The following is an 18,528-nucleotide window of genomic DNA, read 5'->3' as shown; positions in this document are numbered from 1 at the left end:
GAGTTGGAGCTAGTGCCTCACCATATATATGTATGGAGTGGAGTTTACAACTGAAAAGAAAGCTTGTGTTCCCAACAAGCTAGGGGAAGGACGGCTTCCACACACATTTATCTCTCAGAACTTAGCATGTGGAGAGACGTTCGTTCATCTAGCAAAAATGAACGGGTTGTAGGAGAACCTTTTACTCTGGTTTCTCAGTCTGTTTCCTAGTGCCGGTTTGAAGTTCCTGCAGTTTTCACTGTAAAACCGAGTTGGAGCTAGAACCTCCCCATATATATGTATGGAGTGGAGTTTGAAACTGAAAAGAATCTTTGTGTTCCCAACAAGCTAGGTGAAGGACGGCTTTCACACACAGTTATTTCTCAGATCTGAGCGTGTGGAGAGACGTTCGTTCATCTAGCACAAAGGGAACGGTTTGCAGGGGAAACTTTTACTCTGGTTTCTCAGTCTGTTTCCTAGTGCCGGTTTGAAGTTCCTGCAGTTTTCAATGTAAAACCGAGTTGGAGCTAGTACCTCCCCATATATATGTATGGAGTGGAATTTGCATGTGAAAAGAAACTTTGTGTTCCCAACAGGCTAGGTGAAGGACGGCTTTCACACACACATATCTCTCAGAACTTAGCATGTGGAGATACTTTCGTTCATGTAGCACAAAGAGAACGGTTTGCAGGGGATCTTTTACCCTGGTTTCTCAGTCTGTTTCCTAGTGCCGGTTTGAAGTTCCTGCAGTTTTCACTGTAAAACCGAGTTGGAGCTAGTACCTCCCCTTATATATTTATGGAGTGGAGTTTGCAAGTGAAAAGAAACTTTGTGTTCCCAACAAGCTAGGTGAAAGACGGCTTTCACACACACTAATGTCTCAGAACTGAGCATGTGGAGAGGCTTTCGTTCATCTAGAACAAAGGGAACGGTTTGCAGGAAAAACTATTACTCTGGTTTCTCAGTCTGTTTCCTAGCGCCGGTTTGAAGTTCCTGCAGTTTTCACTGTAAAACCGGTTTGGAGCTAGTACCTCCCCATATATATGTATGGAGGGGAGTTTGCAAGTGATAAGAATCTTTTTGTTCCCAACAAGCTAGGTAAGGACGGCTTTCACACACAATTATCTCTCAGAATTTAGCATGTGGAGAGACGTTCGTTCATCTAGCACAAAGTTAACCGGTTGCAGGAGAAACTTTTCCTCTGGTTTCTCAGTCTGTTTCCTAGCGCCGGTTTGAAGTTCCTGCAGTTTTCAAAGTAAAACAGAGTTGGAGTTAGTACCTCCCCATATATATGTATGGAGTGGAGTTTGCAAGTGAAAAGAAACTATGTGTTCCCAAAAAGCCAAGTGAAGTACGGCTTTACACACACACTTATCTCTCAGAGCTGAGCATGTGGATAGACGTTCGTTCATCTAGCACAAAGGGAACGGTTTGCAGGAGAAACTTTTACTCTGGGTTCTCAGTCTGTTTCCTAGTGCCGGTTTGAAGTTCCTGCAGTTTTCACTTTAAAACCGTGTTGGAGCTTGTACCTCCCCATATATATCTATGGAGTGGAGTTTGCAAGTGAAAAGAAACTTTGTGTTCCCAACAAGCTAGGTGAAGGACGGCTTTCACACACACTTATCTCTCAGAAAAGAGCATGTGGAGAGAATTTGGTTCATCTAGCACAAAGTGAAAGGGTTGCAGGAGAAAATTTTTCTCTGGTATCTCAGTCTGTTTCCTAGTGCCGGTTTGACGTTCCTGCAGTTTTCACTGTAAAAACGAGTTGGAGCTAGTACCTCCCCATATATATGTATGGAGTGGAGTTTGCAACTGAAAAGAAACTTTGTGTTCCCAACAAGATAGGTGAAGGACGGCTTTCACACACACTTATCTCTCAGAACTTAGCATGTGGAGAGACGTTCGTTCCTCTAGCACAAAGGGAACGGGTTGCAGGAGAACCTTTTACTCTGGTTTCTCAGTCTGTTTCCTAGTGCCGGTTTGAAGTTCCTGCAGTTTTCAGTGTAAAACCGAGTTGGAGCTAGTACCTCCCCATATATATGTATGGAGTGGAGTTTAAAACTGAAAAGAAAGCTTGTGTTCCCAACAAGCTAGGTGAAGGACGGCATTCACACACACTTGTCTCTCAGAACTGAGCATGTGGAGACACGTTCGTTCATCTAGCAAAAAGGGAAAGGTTTGCAGGAGAAACTTTTACTCTGGTTTCTCAGTCTGTTTCCTAGCGCCGGTTTGAAGTTCCTGCAGTTTTCACTGTAAAACCGAGTTGGAGCTAGTACCTCCCCATATATATGTCTGAAGTGGAGTTTGCAAGTGAAAAGAAACTTTGTGTTCCCAACTAGCTAGGTGAAGGACGGCTTTCACACACAGTAATCTCTCAGAACTGAGCATGTGGAGAGGCTTTCGTTCATCTAGAACAAAGGGAACGGTTTGCAGGAGAAACTTTTACTTTGGTTTCTCAGTCTGTTTCCTAGTGCCGGTTTTAAGTTCCTGCACTTTTCACTGTAAAACCGAGTTGGAGCTAGTACCTCCCCATATATAAGTATGGAGTGGAGTTTGCTAGTGAAAAGAAACTTTGTGTTCCCAACAAGCTAGGTGAAGGACGGCTTTCACACACACATATCTCTCAGAACTGAGCATGTGGAGAGACGTTCATTCATCTAGCAAAAAGGGAACGGTTTGCAGGTGAATCTATTACTCTGGATTCTCAGTCTGTTTCCTAGCGCCGGTTTGAAGTTCCTGCAGTTTTCACTGTAAAACCGGTTTGGAGCTAGTACCTCCCCATATATATGTATGGAGAGGAGTTTGCAAGTGAAAAGATTCTTTGTGTTCCCAACAAGCTAGGTAAGGACGGCTTTCACACACACTTATCTCTCAGAACTGAGCATGTGGAGAGACGTTCGTTCATCTAGCACAAAGGGAACGGGTTGCAGGAGAAACATTTACTCTGGTTTCTCAGTCTGTTTCCTAGTGCCGGTTTGAAGTTCCTGCAGTTTTCACTGTAAAACCGAGTTGGAGATAGTACTTACCCATACATATGTATGGAGTGGGGATTGCAACTGAAAAGAAATTTTGGATTCCCAACAAGCTATGTGAAGTACGACTTTCACACACACTTATCTCTCAGAAATGAGCATGTGGAGAGACGTTCGTTCATCTAGCATAAAGTGAACGGTTTGCAGGAGAAACTTTTACTCTGGTTTCTCAGTCTGTTTCCTAGTGCCGGTTTGAATTTCCTGCAGATTTCACTTCAAAACCGAGTTGGAGCTTGTACCTCCCCATATATAAGTATGGAGTGGAGTTTGCAAGTGAAAAGAAACTTTGTGTTCCCAAAAAGCTAGGTCAATTGCGGCTTCACACACACTTATCTTTCAGAACTGAGCATGTGGATAGACGATCGTTCATCTAGCACAAATGGAACGGTTTGCAGGAGAAACTTTTACTCTGGATTCTCAGTCTGTTTCCTAGTGCCGGTTTGAAGTTCTTGCAGTTTTCAGTGTAAAACCGAGTTGGAGCTAGTGCCTCACCATATATATGTATGGAGTGGAGTTTACAACTGAAAAGAAAGCTTGTGTTCCCAACAAGCTAGGTGAAGGACGGCATTCACACACACTTGTCTCTCAGAACTGAGCATGTGGAGAAACGTTCGTTCATCTAGCACAAAGGGAAAGGTTTGCAGGGGAAACTTTTACTCTGGTTTCTCAGTCTGTTTCCTAGCGCCGGTTTGAAGTTCCTGCAGTTTTCACTGTAAAACCGAGTTGGAGCAAGTACGTCCCCATATATATGTCTGAAGTGGAGTTTGCAAGTGAAAAGAAACTTTGTGTTCCCAACAAGCTAGGTGAAAGACGGCTTTCACACACACTAATGTCTCAGAACTGAGCATGTGGAGAGGCTTTCGTTCATCTAGAACAAAGGGAACGGTTTGCAGGAAAAACTATTACTCTGGTTTCTCAGTCTGTTTCCTAGCGCCGGTTTGAAGTTCCTGCAGTTTTCACTGTAAAACCGGTTTGGAGCTAGTACCTCCCCATATATATGTATGGAGGGGAGTTTGCAAGTGATAAGAATCTTTTTGCTCCCAACAAGCTAGGTAAGGACGGCTTTCACACACAATTATCTCTCAGAATTTAGCATGTGGAGAGACGTTCGTTCATCTAGCACAAAGTTAACCGGTTGCAGGAGAAACTTTTCCTCTGGTTTCTCAGTCTGTTTCCTAGCGCCGGTTTGAAGTTCCTGCAGTTATCAATGTAAAACAGAGTTGGAGTTAGTACCTCCCCATATATATGTATGGAGTGGAGTTTGCAAGTGAAAAGAAACTATGTGTTCCCAAAAAGCCAAGTGAAGTACGGCTTTACACACACACTTATCTCTCAGAACTGAGCATGTGGATAGACGTTCGTTCATCTAGCACAAAGGGAACGGTTTGCAGGAGAAACTTTTACTCTGGGTTCTCAGTCTGTTTCCTAGTGCCGGTTTGAAGTTCCTGCAGTTTTCACTTTAAAACCGTGTTGGAGCTTGTACCTCCCCATATATATCTATGGAGTGGAGTTTGCAAGTGAAAAGAAACTTTGTGTTCCCAACAAGCTAGGTGAAGGACGGCTTTCACACACACTTATCTCTCAGAAAAGAGCATGTGGAGAGAATTTGGTTCATCTAGCACAAAGTGAAAGGGTTGCAGGAGAAAATTTTTCTCTGGTATCTCAGTCTGTTTCCTAGTGCCGGTTTGACGTTCCTGCAGTTTTCACTGTAAAAACGAGTTGGAGCTAGTACCTCCCCATATATATGTATGGAGTGGAGTTTGCAACTGAAAAGAAACTTTGTGTTCCCAACAACATAGGTGAAGGACGGCTTCACACACACTTATCTCTCAGAACTTAGCATGTGGAGAGACGTTCGTTCCTCTAGCACAAAGGGAACGGGTTGCAGGAGAACCTTTTACTCTGGTTTCTCAGTCTGTTTCCTAGTGCCGGTTTGAAGTTCCTGCAGTTTTCAGTGTAAAACCGAGTTGGAGCTAGTACCTCCCCATATATATGTATGGAGTGGAGTTTAAAACTGAAAAGAAAGCTTGTGTTCCCAACAAGCTAGGTGAAGGACGGCATTCACACACACTTGTCTCTCAGAACTGAGCATGTGGAGACACGTTCGTTCATCTAGCAAAAAGGGAAAGGTTTGCAGGAGAAACTTTTACTCTGGTTTCTCAGTCTGTTTCCTAGTGCCGGTTTGAAGTTCCTGCAGTTTTCACTGTAAAACCGAGTTGGAGCTAGTACCTCCCCATATATATGTCTGAAGTGGAGTTTGCAAGTGAAAAGAAACTTTGTGTTCCCAACTAGCTAGGTGAAGGACGGCTTTCACACACAGTAATCTCTCAGAACTGAGCATGTGGAGAGGCTTTCGTTCATCTAGAACAAAGGGAACGGTTTGCAGGAGAAACTTTTACTTTGGTTTCTCAGTCTGTTTCCTAGTGCCGGTTTTAAGTTCCTGCACTTTTCACTGTAAAACCGAGTTGGAGCTAGTACCTCCCCATATATAAGTATGGAGTGGAGTTTGCTAGTGAAAAGAAACTTTGTGTTCCCAACAAGCTAGGTGAAGGACGGCTTTCACACACACATATCTCTCAGAACTGAGCATGTGGAGAGACGTTCGTTCATCTAGCAAAAAGGGAACGGTTTGCAGGTGAATCTATTACTCTGGATTCTCAGTCTGTTTCCTAGCGCCGGTTTGAAGTTCCTGCAGTTTTCACTGTAAAACCGGTTTGGAGCTAGTACCTCCCCATATATATGTATGGAGAGGAGTTTGCAAGTGAAAAGATTCTTTGTGTTCCCAACAAGCTAGGTAAGGACGGCTTTCACACACACTTATCTCTCAGAACTGAGCATGTGGAGAGACGTTCGTTCATCTAGCACAAAGGGAACGGGTTGCAGGAGAAACATTTACTCTGGTTTCTCAGTCTGATTCCTAGTGCCGGTTTGAAGTTCCTGCAGTTTTCACTGTAAAACCGAGTTGGAGATAGTACTTACCCATACATATGTATGGAGTGGGGATTGCAACTGAAAAGAAATTTTGGATTCCCAACAAGCTATGTGAAGTACGACTTTCACACACACTTATCTCTCAGAAATGAGCATGTGGAGAGACGTTCGTTCATCTAGCATAAAGTGAACGGTTTGCAGGAGAAACTTTTACTCTGGTTTCTCAGTCTGTTTCCTAGTGCCGGTTTGAATTTCCTGCAGATTTCACTTCAAAACCGAGTTGGAGCTTGTACCTCCCCATATATAAGTATGGAGTGGAGTTTGCAAGTGAAAAGAAACTTTGTGTTCCCAAAAAGCTAGGTCAATTGCGGCTTCACACACACTTATCTTTCAGAACTGAGCATGTGGATAGACGTTCGTTCATCTAGCACAAATGGAACGGTTTGCAGGAGAAACTTTTACTCTGGTTTCTCAGTCTGTTTCTTAGTGCCGGTTTGAAGTTCCTGCAGTTTTCACTGTAAAACCGAGTTGGAGCTAGTACCTCCCCATATATATGTATGGAATGGAGTTTGCAAGTTAAAAGGAACTTTGTGTTCCCAAAAAGCTAGGTGAAGGACGGCTTTCACACACACTAATCTCTCAGAACTGAGCATGTTGAGAGACGTTCGTTCATCTAGCAAAACGGAACGGGTTGTAGGAGAATCTTTTACTTTGGTTTCTCAGTCTGTTTCCTTGTGCCGGTTTGAAGTTCCTGCAGTTTTCACTGTAAAACAGAGTTGGAGCTAGTACCTCCCCATATATATGTATGGAGTGGAGTTTGCAACTGAAAAGAAACTTTGTGTTCCCAACAAGCTAGGTGAAGGACGGCTTTCACAGCCACTTAACTCTCAGAACTGAGCATGTGGAGAGACGTTCGTTCATCTAGCACAAAGGGATCCGGTTGTAGGAGAAACTTTTACTCTGGTTTCTCAGTCTGCATCCTAGTGCCGTTTTGAAGTTCCTGCAGTTTTCACTGTAAAACCGAGTTGGAGCTAGTACCTACCCATATATTTGTATGGAGTGGAGTTTGCAAGTGAAAAGAAACTTTGTGTTCCCAACAAGCTAGGTGAAGGACGGCTTTCACACACACTTATCTCTCAGAACTGAGCATGTGGAGAGACGTTCGTTCATCTAGCAGAAAGGGAAAAGGTTGCAGGAGAAACTTTTACTCTGGTTTCTCAGTCTGTTTCCTAGTGCCGGTTAGAATTTCCTGCAGATTTCACTTTAAAACCGAGTTGGAGATTGTACCTCCCCATATATAAGTATGGAGTGGAGTTTGCAAGTGTAAAGAAACTTTCTCTTCCCAAAAAGCTAGGTAAAGTGCGGCTTCACACACACTTATCTCTCAGAGCTGAGCATGTGGAGAGACGTTCGTTCATCTAGCAAAATGGGAACGGGTTGCAGTTGAAATTTTTACTCTGGCTTCTCAGTTTGTTTCCTAGTGCCTGTTTGAAGTTCCTGCAGTTTTCAGTGTAAAACCGAGTTGGAGCTAGTACCTCCCCATATATATGTATGGAGTGGAGTTTAAAATTGAAAAAAAAGCTTGTGTTCCCAACAAGCTAGGTGAAGGACGGCATTCACACACACTTGTCTCTCAGAACTGAGCATGTGGAGACACGTTCGTTCATCTAGCAAAAAGGGAAAGGTTTGCAGGAGAAACTTTTACTCTGGTTTCTCAGTCTGTTTCCTAGCGCCGGTTTGAAGTTCCTGCAGTTTTCACTGTAAAACCGAGTTGGAGCTAGTACCTCCCCATATATATGTCTGAAGTGGTGTTTGCATGTGAAAAGAAATTTTGTGTTCCCAACTAGCTAGGTGAAGGACGGCTTTCACACACAGTAATCTCTCAGAACTGAGCATGTGGAGAGGCTTTCGTTCATCTAGAACAAAGGGAACGGTTTGCAGGAGAAACTTTTACTCTGGTTTCTCAGTCTGTTTCCTAGTGCCGGTTTGAATTCCTGCAGATTTCACTGTAAAACCGAGTTGGAGCTTGAAACTCCCCATATATAATTATGGAGTGGAGTTTGCAAGTGAAAAGAAACTTTGTGTTCCCAAAAACTAGGTGAAGTGCGGCTTCACACACACTTATCTTTCAGAACTGAGCATGTGGATAGACGTTCGTTCATCTAGCACAAAGGGAACGGTTTGCAGGAGAAACTTTTACTATGGATTCTCAGTCTGTTTCCTAGTGCCGGTTTGAAGTTCCTGCAGTTTTCAATGTAAAACCGAGTTGGAGCTAGTACCTCCCCATATATATGTATGGAGTGGAGTTTGCAACTTAATAAAAACTTTGTGTTCCCAACAAGCTAGGTGAAGGACGGCTTTCACACACACTTATCTCTCAGAACTTAGCATGTGGAGAGACGTTCGTTAATCTAGCACAAAGAGAACGGTTTGCAGGGGATCTTTTACCCTGGTTTCTCAGTCTGTTTCCTAGTGCCGGTTTGAAGTTCCTGCAGTTTTCACTGTAAAACCGAGTTGGAGCTAGTACCTCCCCATATATATGTATGGAGTGGAGTTTGAAACTGAAAAGAAACTTTGTGTTCCCATCAAGCTAGGTGAAGGAAGGCTTTTACACACACTAATCTCTCAGAACTGAGCATGTTGAGAGACGTTCGTTCATCTAGCAAAAATGAACGAGTTGTAGGAGAATCTTTTACTCTGGTTTCTCAGTCTGTTTCCTAGTGCCGGTTTGAAGTTCCTGCAGTTTTCACTGTAAAACCGAGTTGGAGCTAGTACCTCCCCATATATATGTATGGAGTGGAGTTTGCAAGTGAAAAGAATCTTTGTGTTCCCAACAAGCTAGGTGAAGGACGGCTTTCACACCCACTTAACTCTCAGAACTGAGCATGTGGAGAGACGTTCGTTCATCTAGCACAAATGGAATGGTTTGCAGGAGAAAATTTTACTCTGGATTCTCAGTCTGTTTCCGAGTGCCGGTTTGAAGTTCCTGCAGTTTTCACTGTAAAACCGAGTTGGAGCTAGGACCTCCCCATATATATGTATGGAATGGAGTTTGCAAGTGAAAAGAAACTTTGTGTTCCCAACAAGCTAAGTGAATGACGGCTTTCACACACACTTATCTCTCAGAACTGAGCATGTGGAGAGACGTTCGTTCATCTAGCACAAAGGAACGGGTTGAAGGAAAAAATTTTACTCTGGTTTCTCAGTCTGTTTCCTAGTGCCGGTTTGAAGTTCCTGCAGTTTTCACTGTAAAACCGAGTTGGAGGTAGTACTTAACCATACATATGTATGGAGTGGGGATTGCAACTGAAAAGAAATTTTGGGTTCCCAACAAGCTATGTGAAGGACGACTTTCACAAACACTTATCTCTCAGAAATGAGCATGTGGAGAGACGTTCGTTCATCTAGCATAAAGTGAAAGTTTTGCAGGAGAAACTTTTACTCTGGTTTCTCAGTCTGTTTCCTAGTGCTGGTTTGAATTTCCTGCATATTTCACTGTAAAACCGAGTTGGAGCTTGTTCCTCCCCATATATAATTATGGAGTGGTGTTTGCAAGTGAAAAGAAACTTTGTGTTCCCAAAAAGCTAGGTGAAGTGCGGCTTCACACACACTTATCTTTCAGAACTGAGCATGTGGATAGACGTTCGTTCATCTAGCACAAAGGAACGGTTTGCAGGAGAAACTTTTACTCTGGTTTCTCAGTCTGTTTCCTAGTGCCGGTTTGAAGTTCCTGCAGTTTTCAATGTAAAACGGATTTGGAGCTAGTACCTCCCCATATATATGTATGGAGTGGAGTTTGCATGTGAAAAGAAACTTTGTGTTCCCAACAAGCTAGGTGAAGGACGGCTTTCACACACACTTATCTTTCAGAACTTAGCATGTGGAGAGACGTTCGTTCATCTAGCACAAAGAGAACGGTTTGCAGGTGATCTTTTACCCTGGTTTCTCAGTCTGTTTCCTAGTGCCGGTTTGAAGTTCCTGCATTTTTCACTGTAAAATCGAGTTGGAGCTAGTACCTCCCCATATATATGTATGGAGAGGAGTTTGCAACTGAAAAGAAACTTTGTGTTCCCATCAAGCTAGGTGAAGGAAGGCTTTCACACACACTAATCTCTCAGAACTGAGCATGTGGAGAGACGTTCGTTCATCTAGCAAAAAGGGAACGGTTTGCAGGTGAATCTATTACTCTGGATTCTCAGTCTGTTTCCTAGCGCCGGTTTGAAGTTCCTGCAGTTTTCACTGTAAAACTGTTTTGGAGATAGTACCTCCCCATATATATGTATGGAGGGGAGTTTGCAAGTGATAAGAATCTTTGTGTTACCAACAAGGTAGTTAAGGACGGCTTTCACACACAATTATCTCTCAGAATTGAGCATATGGAGAGACGTTCGTTCATCTAGCACAAAGTTAACCGGTTGCAGGAGAAACTTTTCCTCTGGTTTCTCAGTTTGTTTCCTAGCGCCGGTTTGAAGTTCCTGCAGTTTTCAATGTAAAACAGAGTTGGAGCTAGTACCTCCCCTTATATATGTATGGAGTGGAGTTTGCAAGTGAAAAGAAACTTTGTGTTCCCAAAAAGCTAAGTGAAGTACGGCTTTACACACACACTTATCTCTCAGAACTGAGCATGTGGAGAGACTTTCGTTCATCTAGCACAAAGGGAACGGTTTGCAGGAGAAACTTTTACTCTGGTTTCTCAGTCTGTTTCCTAGTGCCTGTTTGAAGTTCCTGGAATTTTCACTGTAAAACCGATTTGGAGCTAGTACCTCCCCTTATATATGTATGCATAGGAGTTTCCAAGTGAAAAGAAACTTTTTGTTCCCAACAAGCTAGGTGAAGGTCGGCTTTCACATACACTTATCTCTCAGAACTGAGCATGTGGAGAGACGTTCGTTCTTCTAGCACAAAGAAACGGGTTGCAGGAAAAACTATTACTCTGGTTTCTCAGTCTGTTTCCTAGTGCCGGTTTGAAGTTCCTGCAGTTTTCCATGTAAAAACGAGTTGTAGCTAGTACCTCCCCATATATATGTATGGAGTGGAGTTTGCATGTGAAAAGAAACTTTGTGTTCCCAACAAGCTAGGTGAACGACGGCTTTCACACACACTTATCTCTCAGAACTTAGCATGTGGAGAGACGTTCGTTCATCTAGCACAAAGAGAACGTTTTGCAGGGGATCTTTTACCCTGGTTTCTCAGTCTGTTTCCTAGTGCCGGTTTGAAGTACCTGCAGTTTACACTGTAAAACCGAGTTGAAGCTAGTACCTCCCCATATATATGTATGGAGTGGGGTTTGCAACTGAAAAGAATCTTTGTGTTCCCATCAAGCTAGGTGAAGGAAGGCTTTCACACACACTAATCTCTCAGAACTGAGCATGTGGAGAGACATTCGTTCATCTAGCACAAAGGGAACGGTTTGCAGGTGAATCTATTACTCTGGATTCTCAGTCTGTTTCCTAGTGCCTGTTTGAAAATCCTGCAAATTTCTCTGTAAAACCGAGTTGGAGCTAGTACCTCCCCTTATATATGTATGGATTGGAGGTTCTAAGTGAAAAGAAACTTTGTGTTCCCAACAAGCTAGGTGAAGGACGGCTTTCACATACACTTATCTCTCAAAACTGAGCATGTGGGGAGACGTTCGTTCATCTAGAACAAAGGAACGGGTGGCAGGAAAAACTTTTACTCTGGTTTCTCAGTCTGTTTCCTAGTGCCGGTTTGAAGTTCCTGCAGTTTTCACTGTAAAACAGAGTTGGAGGTAGTACTTACCCATACATATGTATGGAGTGGGGATTGCAACTGAAAAGAAATTTTGGGTTCCCAACAAGCTATGTGAAGGACGACTTTCACACACACATATCTCTCAGAAATGAGCATGTGGAGAGACGTTCGTTCATCTAGCATAAAGTGAACGGTTTGCAGGAGAAACTTTTACTCTGGTTTCTCAGACTGTTTCCTAGTGCTGGTTTGAATTTCCTGCAGATTTCACTGTAAAACCGACTTGGAGCTTGTACCTCCCCATATATAAGTATGGAGTGGAGTTTGCAAGTGAAAAGAAACTTTTTGTTCCCAAAAAGCTAGGTGAAGTGCGGCTTCACACACACTTATCTTTCAGAACTGAGCATGTGGATAGACGTTCGTTCATCTAGCACTAAGGGAACGGTTTGCAGGAGAAACTTTTACTCTGGTTTCTCAGACTGTTTCCTAGTGCCGGTTTGAAGTTCCTGCAGTTTTCAATGTAAAACCGAGTTGGAGCTAGTACCTCCCCATATATATGTATGGAGTGGAGTTTGCATGTGAAAAGAAACTTTGTGTTCCCAACAAGCTAGGTGAAGGACGGCTTTCACACACACTTATCTCTCAGAACTTAGCATGTGGAGAGACGTTCGTTCATCTAGCACAAAGAGAACGGTTTGCAGGGGATCTTTTACTCTGGTTTCTCAGTCTGTTTCCTAGTGCCGGTTTGAAGTTCCTGCAGTTTTCACAGTAAAACCGAGTTGGAGCTAGTACCTCCCCATATATATGTATGGAGTGGAGTTTGCAACTGAAAAGAAACTTTGTGTTCCCAACAAGGTAGGTGAAGAACGGCTTTCACACACAATTGTCTCTCAGAACTGAGCATGTGGAAAGACGTTCGTTCATCTAGCACAAAGGAACGGGTTGCAGGAAAAACTTTTACTCTGGTTTCTCAGTCTGTTTCCTAGTGCCGGTTTGAAGTTCCTGCAGTTTTCACTGTAAAACAGAGTTGGAGGTAGTACTTACCCATACATAAGTATGGAGTGGGGATTGCAACTGAAAAGAAATTTTGGGTTCCCAACAAGCTATGTGAAGGACGACTTTCACACACACTTATCTCTCAGAAATGAGCATGTGGAGAGACGTTCGTTCATCTAGCATAAAGTGAAAGTTTGGCAGGAGAAACTTTTGCTCTGGTTTCTCAGTCTGTTTCCTAGTGCCGGTTTGAATTTCCTGCAGATTTCACTGTAAAACCGAGTTGGGGCTTGTACCTCCCCATATATAAGTATGGAGTGGAGATTGCAAGTGAAAAGAAACTTTGTGTTCCCAAAAAGCTAGGTGAAGTGCGGCTTCACACACAATTATCTTTCAGAACTGAGCATGTGGTTAGACGTTCGTTCATCTAGCACAAAGGGAACGGTTTGCAGGAGAAACTTTTACTCTGGTTTCTCAGTCTGTTTCCTAGTGCCGGTTTGAAGTTCCTGCAGTTTTCAATGTAAAACCGATTTGGAGCTAGTACCTCCCCATATATATGTAAGGAGTGGAGTTTGCATGTGAAAAGAAACTTTGTGTTCCCAACAAGCTAGGTGAAGGACGGCTTTCACACACACTTATCTCTCAGAACTTAGCATGTGGAGAGACGTTCGTTCATCTAGCACAAAGAGAACGGTTTGCAGGGGATCTTTTACCCTGGTTTCTCAGTCTGTTTCCTAGTGCCGGTTAGAAGTTCCTGCATTTTTCACTGTAAAATCGAGTTGGAGCTAGTACCTCCCCATATATATGTATGGAGAGGAGTTTGCAACTGAAAAGAAACTTTGTGTTCTCATCAAGCTAGGTGAAGTAAGGCTTTCACACAAACTAATCTCTCAGAACTGAGCATGTGGAGAGACGTTCGTTCATCTAGCAAAAAGGGAACGGTTTGCAGGTGAATCTATTACTCTGGATTCTCAGTCTGTTTCCTAGCGCCGGTTTGAAATTCCTGCAGTTTTCACTGTAAAACCGGTTTGGAGATAGTACCTCCCCATATATATGTATGGAGGGGAGTTTGCAAGAGATAAGAATCTTTGTGTTACCAACAAGCTAGGTAAGGACGGCTTTCACACACAATTATCTCTCAGAATTGAGCATGTGGAGAGACGTTCGTTCATCTAGCACAAAGTTAACCGGTTGCAGGAGAAACTTTTCCTCTGGTTTCTCAGTCTGTTTCCTACCGCCGGTTTGAAGTTCCTGCAGTTTTCAATGTAAAACTTAGTTGGAGCTAGTACCTCCCCATATATATGTATGGAGTGGAGTTTGCAAGTGAAAAGAAACTTTGTGTTCCCAAAAAGCTAAGTGAAGTACAGCTTTACATACACACTTATCCCTCAGAAGTGAGCATGTGGAGAGACGTTCGTTCATCTAGCACAAAGGGAACGGTTTGCAGGTGAATCTATTACTCTGGATTCTCAGTCTGTTTCCTAGTGCCTGTTTGAAGTTCCTGCAAATTTCTCTGTAAAACCGAGTTGGAGCTAGTACCTCCCCTTATATATGTATGGATTGGAGGTTCCAAGTGAAAAGAAACTTTGTGTTCCCAACAAGCTAGGTGAAGGACGGCTTTCACATACACTTATCTCTCAAAACTGAGCATGTGGGGAGACGTTCGTTCATCTAGCAAAAAGTGAACGGTTTGCAGGAGAAACTTTTACTCTGGTTTCTCAGTCTGTTTCCTAGTGCTGGTTTGAATTTCCTGCAGATTTCACTGTAAAACCGAGTTGGAGCTTGTACCTCCCCATATATAAGTTTGGAGTGGAGTTTGCAAGTGAAAAGAAACTTTGTGTTCCCAAAAAGCTAGGTGAAGTGCGGCTTCACACACACTTATCTTTCAGAACTGAGCATGTGGATAGACGTTCGTTCATCTAGCACTAAGGGAACGGTTTGCAGGAGAAACTTTTACTCTGGTTTCTCAGTCTGTTTCCTAGTGCCGGTTTGAAGTTCCTGCAGTTTTCAATGTAAAAACGAGTTGGAGCTAGTACCTCCCCATATATATGTATGGAGTGGAGTTTGCATGTGAAAAGAAACTTTGTGTTCCCAACAAGCTAGGTGAAGGACGGCTTTCACACACACTTATCTCTCAGAACTTAGCATGTGGAGAGACGTTCGTTCATCTAGCACAAATAGAACGGTTTGCAGGGGAACTTTTACTCTGGTTTCTCAGTCTGTTTCCTAGTGCCGGTTTGAAGTTCCTGCAGTTTTCACAGTAAAACCGAGTTGGAGCTAGTACCTCCCCATATATATGTATGGAGTGGAGTTTGCAACTGAAAAGAAACTTTGTGTTCCCAACAAGCTAGGTGAAGAACGGCTTTCACACACAATTGTCTCTCAGAACTGAGCATGTGGAAAGACGTTCGTTCATCTAGCACAAAGGAACGGGTTGCAGGAAAAACTTTTACTCTGGTTTCTCAGTCTGTTTCCTAGTGCCGGTTTGAAGTTCCTGCAGTTTTCACTGTAAAAGAGAGTTGGAGGTAGTACTTACCCATACATATGTATGGAGTGGGGATTGCAACTGAAAAGAAATTTTGGGTTCCCAACAAGCTATGTGAAGGACGACTTTCACACACACTTATCTCTCAGAAATGAGCATGTGGAGAGACGTTCTTTCATCTAGCATAAAGTGAAAGTTTTGCAGGAGAAACTTTTGCTCTGGTTTCTCAGTCTGTTTCCTAGTGCCGGTTTGAATTTCCTGCAGATTTCACTGTAAAACCGAGTTGGGGCTTGTACCTCCCCATATATAAGTATGGAGTGGGGTTTGCAAGTGAAAAGAAACTTTGTGTTCCCAAAAAGCTAGGTGAAGTGCGGCTTCACACACACTTATCTTTCAGAACTGAGCATGTGGATAGACGTTCGTTCATCTAGCACAAAGGGAACGGTTTGCAGGAGAAACTTTTACTCTGGTTTCTCAGTCTGTTTCCTAGTGCCGGTTTGAAGTTCCTGCAGTTTTCAATGTAAAACCGATTTGGAGCTAGTACCTCCCCATATATATGTAAGGAGTGGAGTTTGCATGTGAAAAGAAACTTTGTGTTCCCAACAAGCTAGGTGAAGGACGGCTTTCACACACACTTATCTCTCAGAACTTAGCATGTGGAGAGACGTTCGTTCATCTAGCACAAAGAGAACGGTTTGCAGGGGATCTTTTACCCTGGTTTCTCAGTCTGTTTCCTAGTGCCGGTTTGAAGTTCCTGCATTTTTCACTGTAAAATCGAGTTGGAGCTAGTACCTCCCCATATATATGTATGGAGAGGAGTTTGCAACTGAAAAGAAACTTTGTGTTCTCATCAAGCTAGGTGAAGGAAGGCTTTCACACACACTAATCTCTCAGAACTGATCATGTGGAGAGACGTTCGTTCATCTAGCAAAAAGGGAACGGTTTGCAGGTGAATCTATTACTCTGGATTCTCAGTCTGTTTCCTAGCGCCGCTTTGAAGTTCCTGCAGTTTTCACTGTAAAACCGGTTTGGGGATAGTACCTCCCCATATATATGTATGGAGGGGAGTTTGCAAGTGATAAGAATCTTTGTGTTACCAACAAGCTAGGTAAGGACGGCTTTCACACACAATTATCTCTCAGAATTGAGCATGTGGAGAGACGTTCGTTCATCTAGCACAAAGTTAACCGGTTGCAGGAGAAACTTTTCCTCTGGTTTCTCAGTCTGTTTCCTACCGCCGGTTTGAAGTTCCTGCAGTTTTCAATGTAAAACTGAGTTGGAGCTAGTACCTCCCCATATATATGTATGGAGTGCAGTTTGCAAGTGAAAAGAAACTTTGTGTTCCCAAAAAGCTAAGTGAAGTACGGCTTTACACACACACTTATCCCTCAGAAGTGAGCATGTAGAGAGACGTTCGTTCATCTAGCACAAAGGGAACGGTTTGCAGGTGAATCTATTACTCTGGATTCTCAGTCTGTTTCCTAGTGCCTGTTTGAAGTTCCTGCAAATTTCTCTGTAAAACCGAGTTGGAGCTAGTACCTCCCCTTATATATGTATGGATTGGAGGTTCCAAGTGAAAAGAAACTTTGTGTTCCCAACAAGCTAGGTGAAGGACGGCTTTCACATACACTTATCTCTCAAAACTGAGCATGTGGGGAGACGTTCGTTCATCTAGAACAAAGGAACGGGTGGCAAAAAACTTTTACTCTGGTTTCTCAGTCTGTTTCCTAGTGCCGGTTTGAAGTTCCTGCAGTTTTCACTGTAAAACAGAGTTGGAGGTAGTACTTACCCATACATATGTATGGAGTGGGGATTGCAACTGAAAAGAAATTTTGGGTTCCCAACAAGCTATGTGAAGGACGACTTTCACACACACTTATCTCTCAGAAATGAGCATGTGGAGAGACGTTCGTTCATCTAGCACAAAGTTAACCGGTTGCAGGAGAAACTTTTCCTCTGGTTTCTCAGTCTGTTTCCTACCGCCGGTTTGAAGTTCCTGCAGTTTTCAATGTAAAACTGAGTTGGAGCTAGTACCTCCCCATATATATGTATGGAGTGGAGTTTGCAACTGAAAAGAAACTTTGTGTTCCCAAAAAGCTAAGTGAAGTACGGGTTTACACACACACTAATCCCTCAGAACTGAGCATGTGGAGAGACGTTCGTTCATCTAGCACAAAGGGAACGGTTTGCAGGTGAATCTATTACTCTTTATTCTCAGTCTGTTTCCTAGTGCCTGTTTGAAGTTCCTGCAAATTTCTCTGTAAAACCGAGTTGGAGCTAGTACCTCCCCTTATATATGTATGGATTGGAGGTTCCAAGTGAAAAGAAACTTTGGGTTCCCAACAAACAATGTGAAGGACGACTTTCACACACACTTATCTCTCAGAAATGAGCATGTGGAGAGACGTTCGTTCATCTAGCAAAAAGTGAACGGTTTGCAGGAGAAACTTTTACTCTGGTTTCTCAGTCTGTTTCCTAGTGCAGGTTTGAATTTCCTGCAGATTTCACTGTAAAACCGAGTTGGAGCTTGTACCTCCCCATATATAAATATGGAGTGGAGTTTGCAAGTGAAAAGAAACTTTGTGTTCCCAAAAAGCTAGGTGAAGTGCGGCTTCACACACACTTATCTTTCAGAACTGAGCATGTGGTTAGACGTTCGTTCATCTAGCACAAAGGGAACGGTTTGCAGGAGAAACTTTTACTCTGGTTTCTCAGTCTGTTTCCTAGTGCCGGTTTGAAGTTCCTGCAGTTTTCAATGTAAAACCGATTTGGAGCTAGTACCTCCCCATATATATGTAAGGAGTGGAGTTTGCATGTGAAAAGAAACTTTGTGTTCCCAACAAGCTAGGTGAAGGACGGCATTCACACACACTTATCTCTCAGAACTTAGCATGTGGAGAGACGTTCGTTCATCTAGCACAAAGAGAACGGTTTGCAGGGGATCTTTTACCCTGGTTTCTCAGTCTGTTTCCTAGTGCCGGTTTGAAGTTCCTGCATTTTTCACTGTAAAATCGAGTTGGAGCTAGTACCTCCCCATATATATGTATGGAGAGGAGTTTGCAACTGAAAAGAAACTTTGTGTTCTCATCAAGCTAGGTGAAGGAAGGCTTTCACACACACTAATCTCTCAGAACTGAGCATGTGGAAAGACGTTCGTTCATCTAGCAAAAAGGGAACGTTTTGCAGGTGAATCTATTACTCTGGATTCTCAGTCTGTTTCCTAGCGCCGGTTTGAAGTTCCTGCAGTTTTCACTGTAAAACCGGTTTGGTGATAGTACCTCCCCATATATATGTATGGAGGGGAGTTTGCAAGTGATAAGAATCTTTGTGTTACCAACAAGCTAGGTAAGGACGGCTTTCACACACAATTATCTCTCAGAATTGAGCATGTGGAGAGAC

Source organism: Camelus dromedarius, chromosome 22, assembly GCF_036321535.1.
Source record: "Camelus dromedarius isolate mCamDro1 chromosome 22, mCamDro1.pat, whole genome shotgun sequence".
NCBI classification, from domain to species: domain Eukaryota; kingdom Metazoa; phylum Chordata; class Mammalia; order Artiodactyla; family Camelidae; genus Camelus; species Camelus dromedarius.
This window is presented reverse-complemented; position numbering follows the sequence as displayed.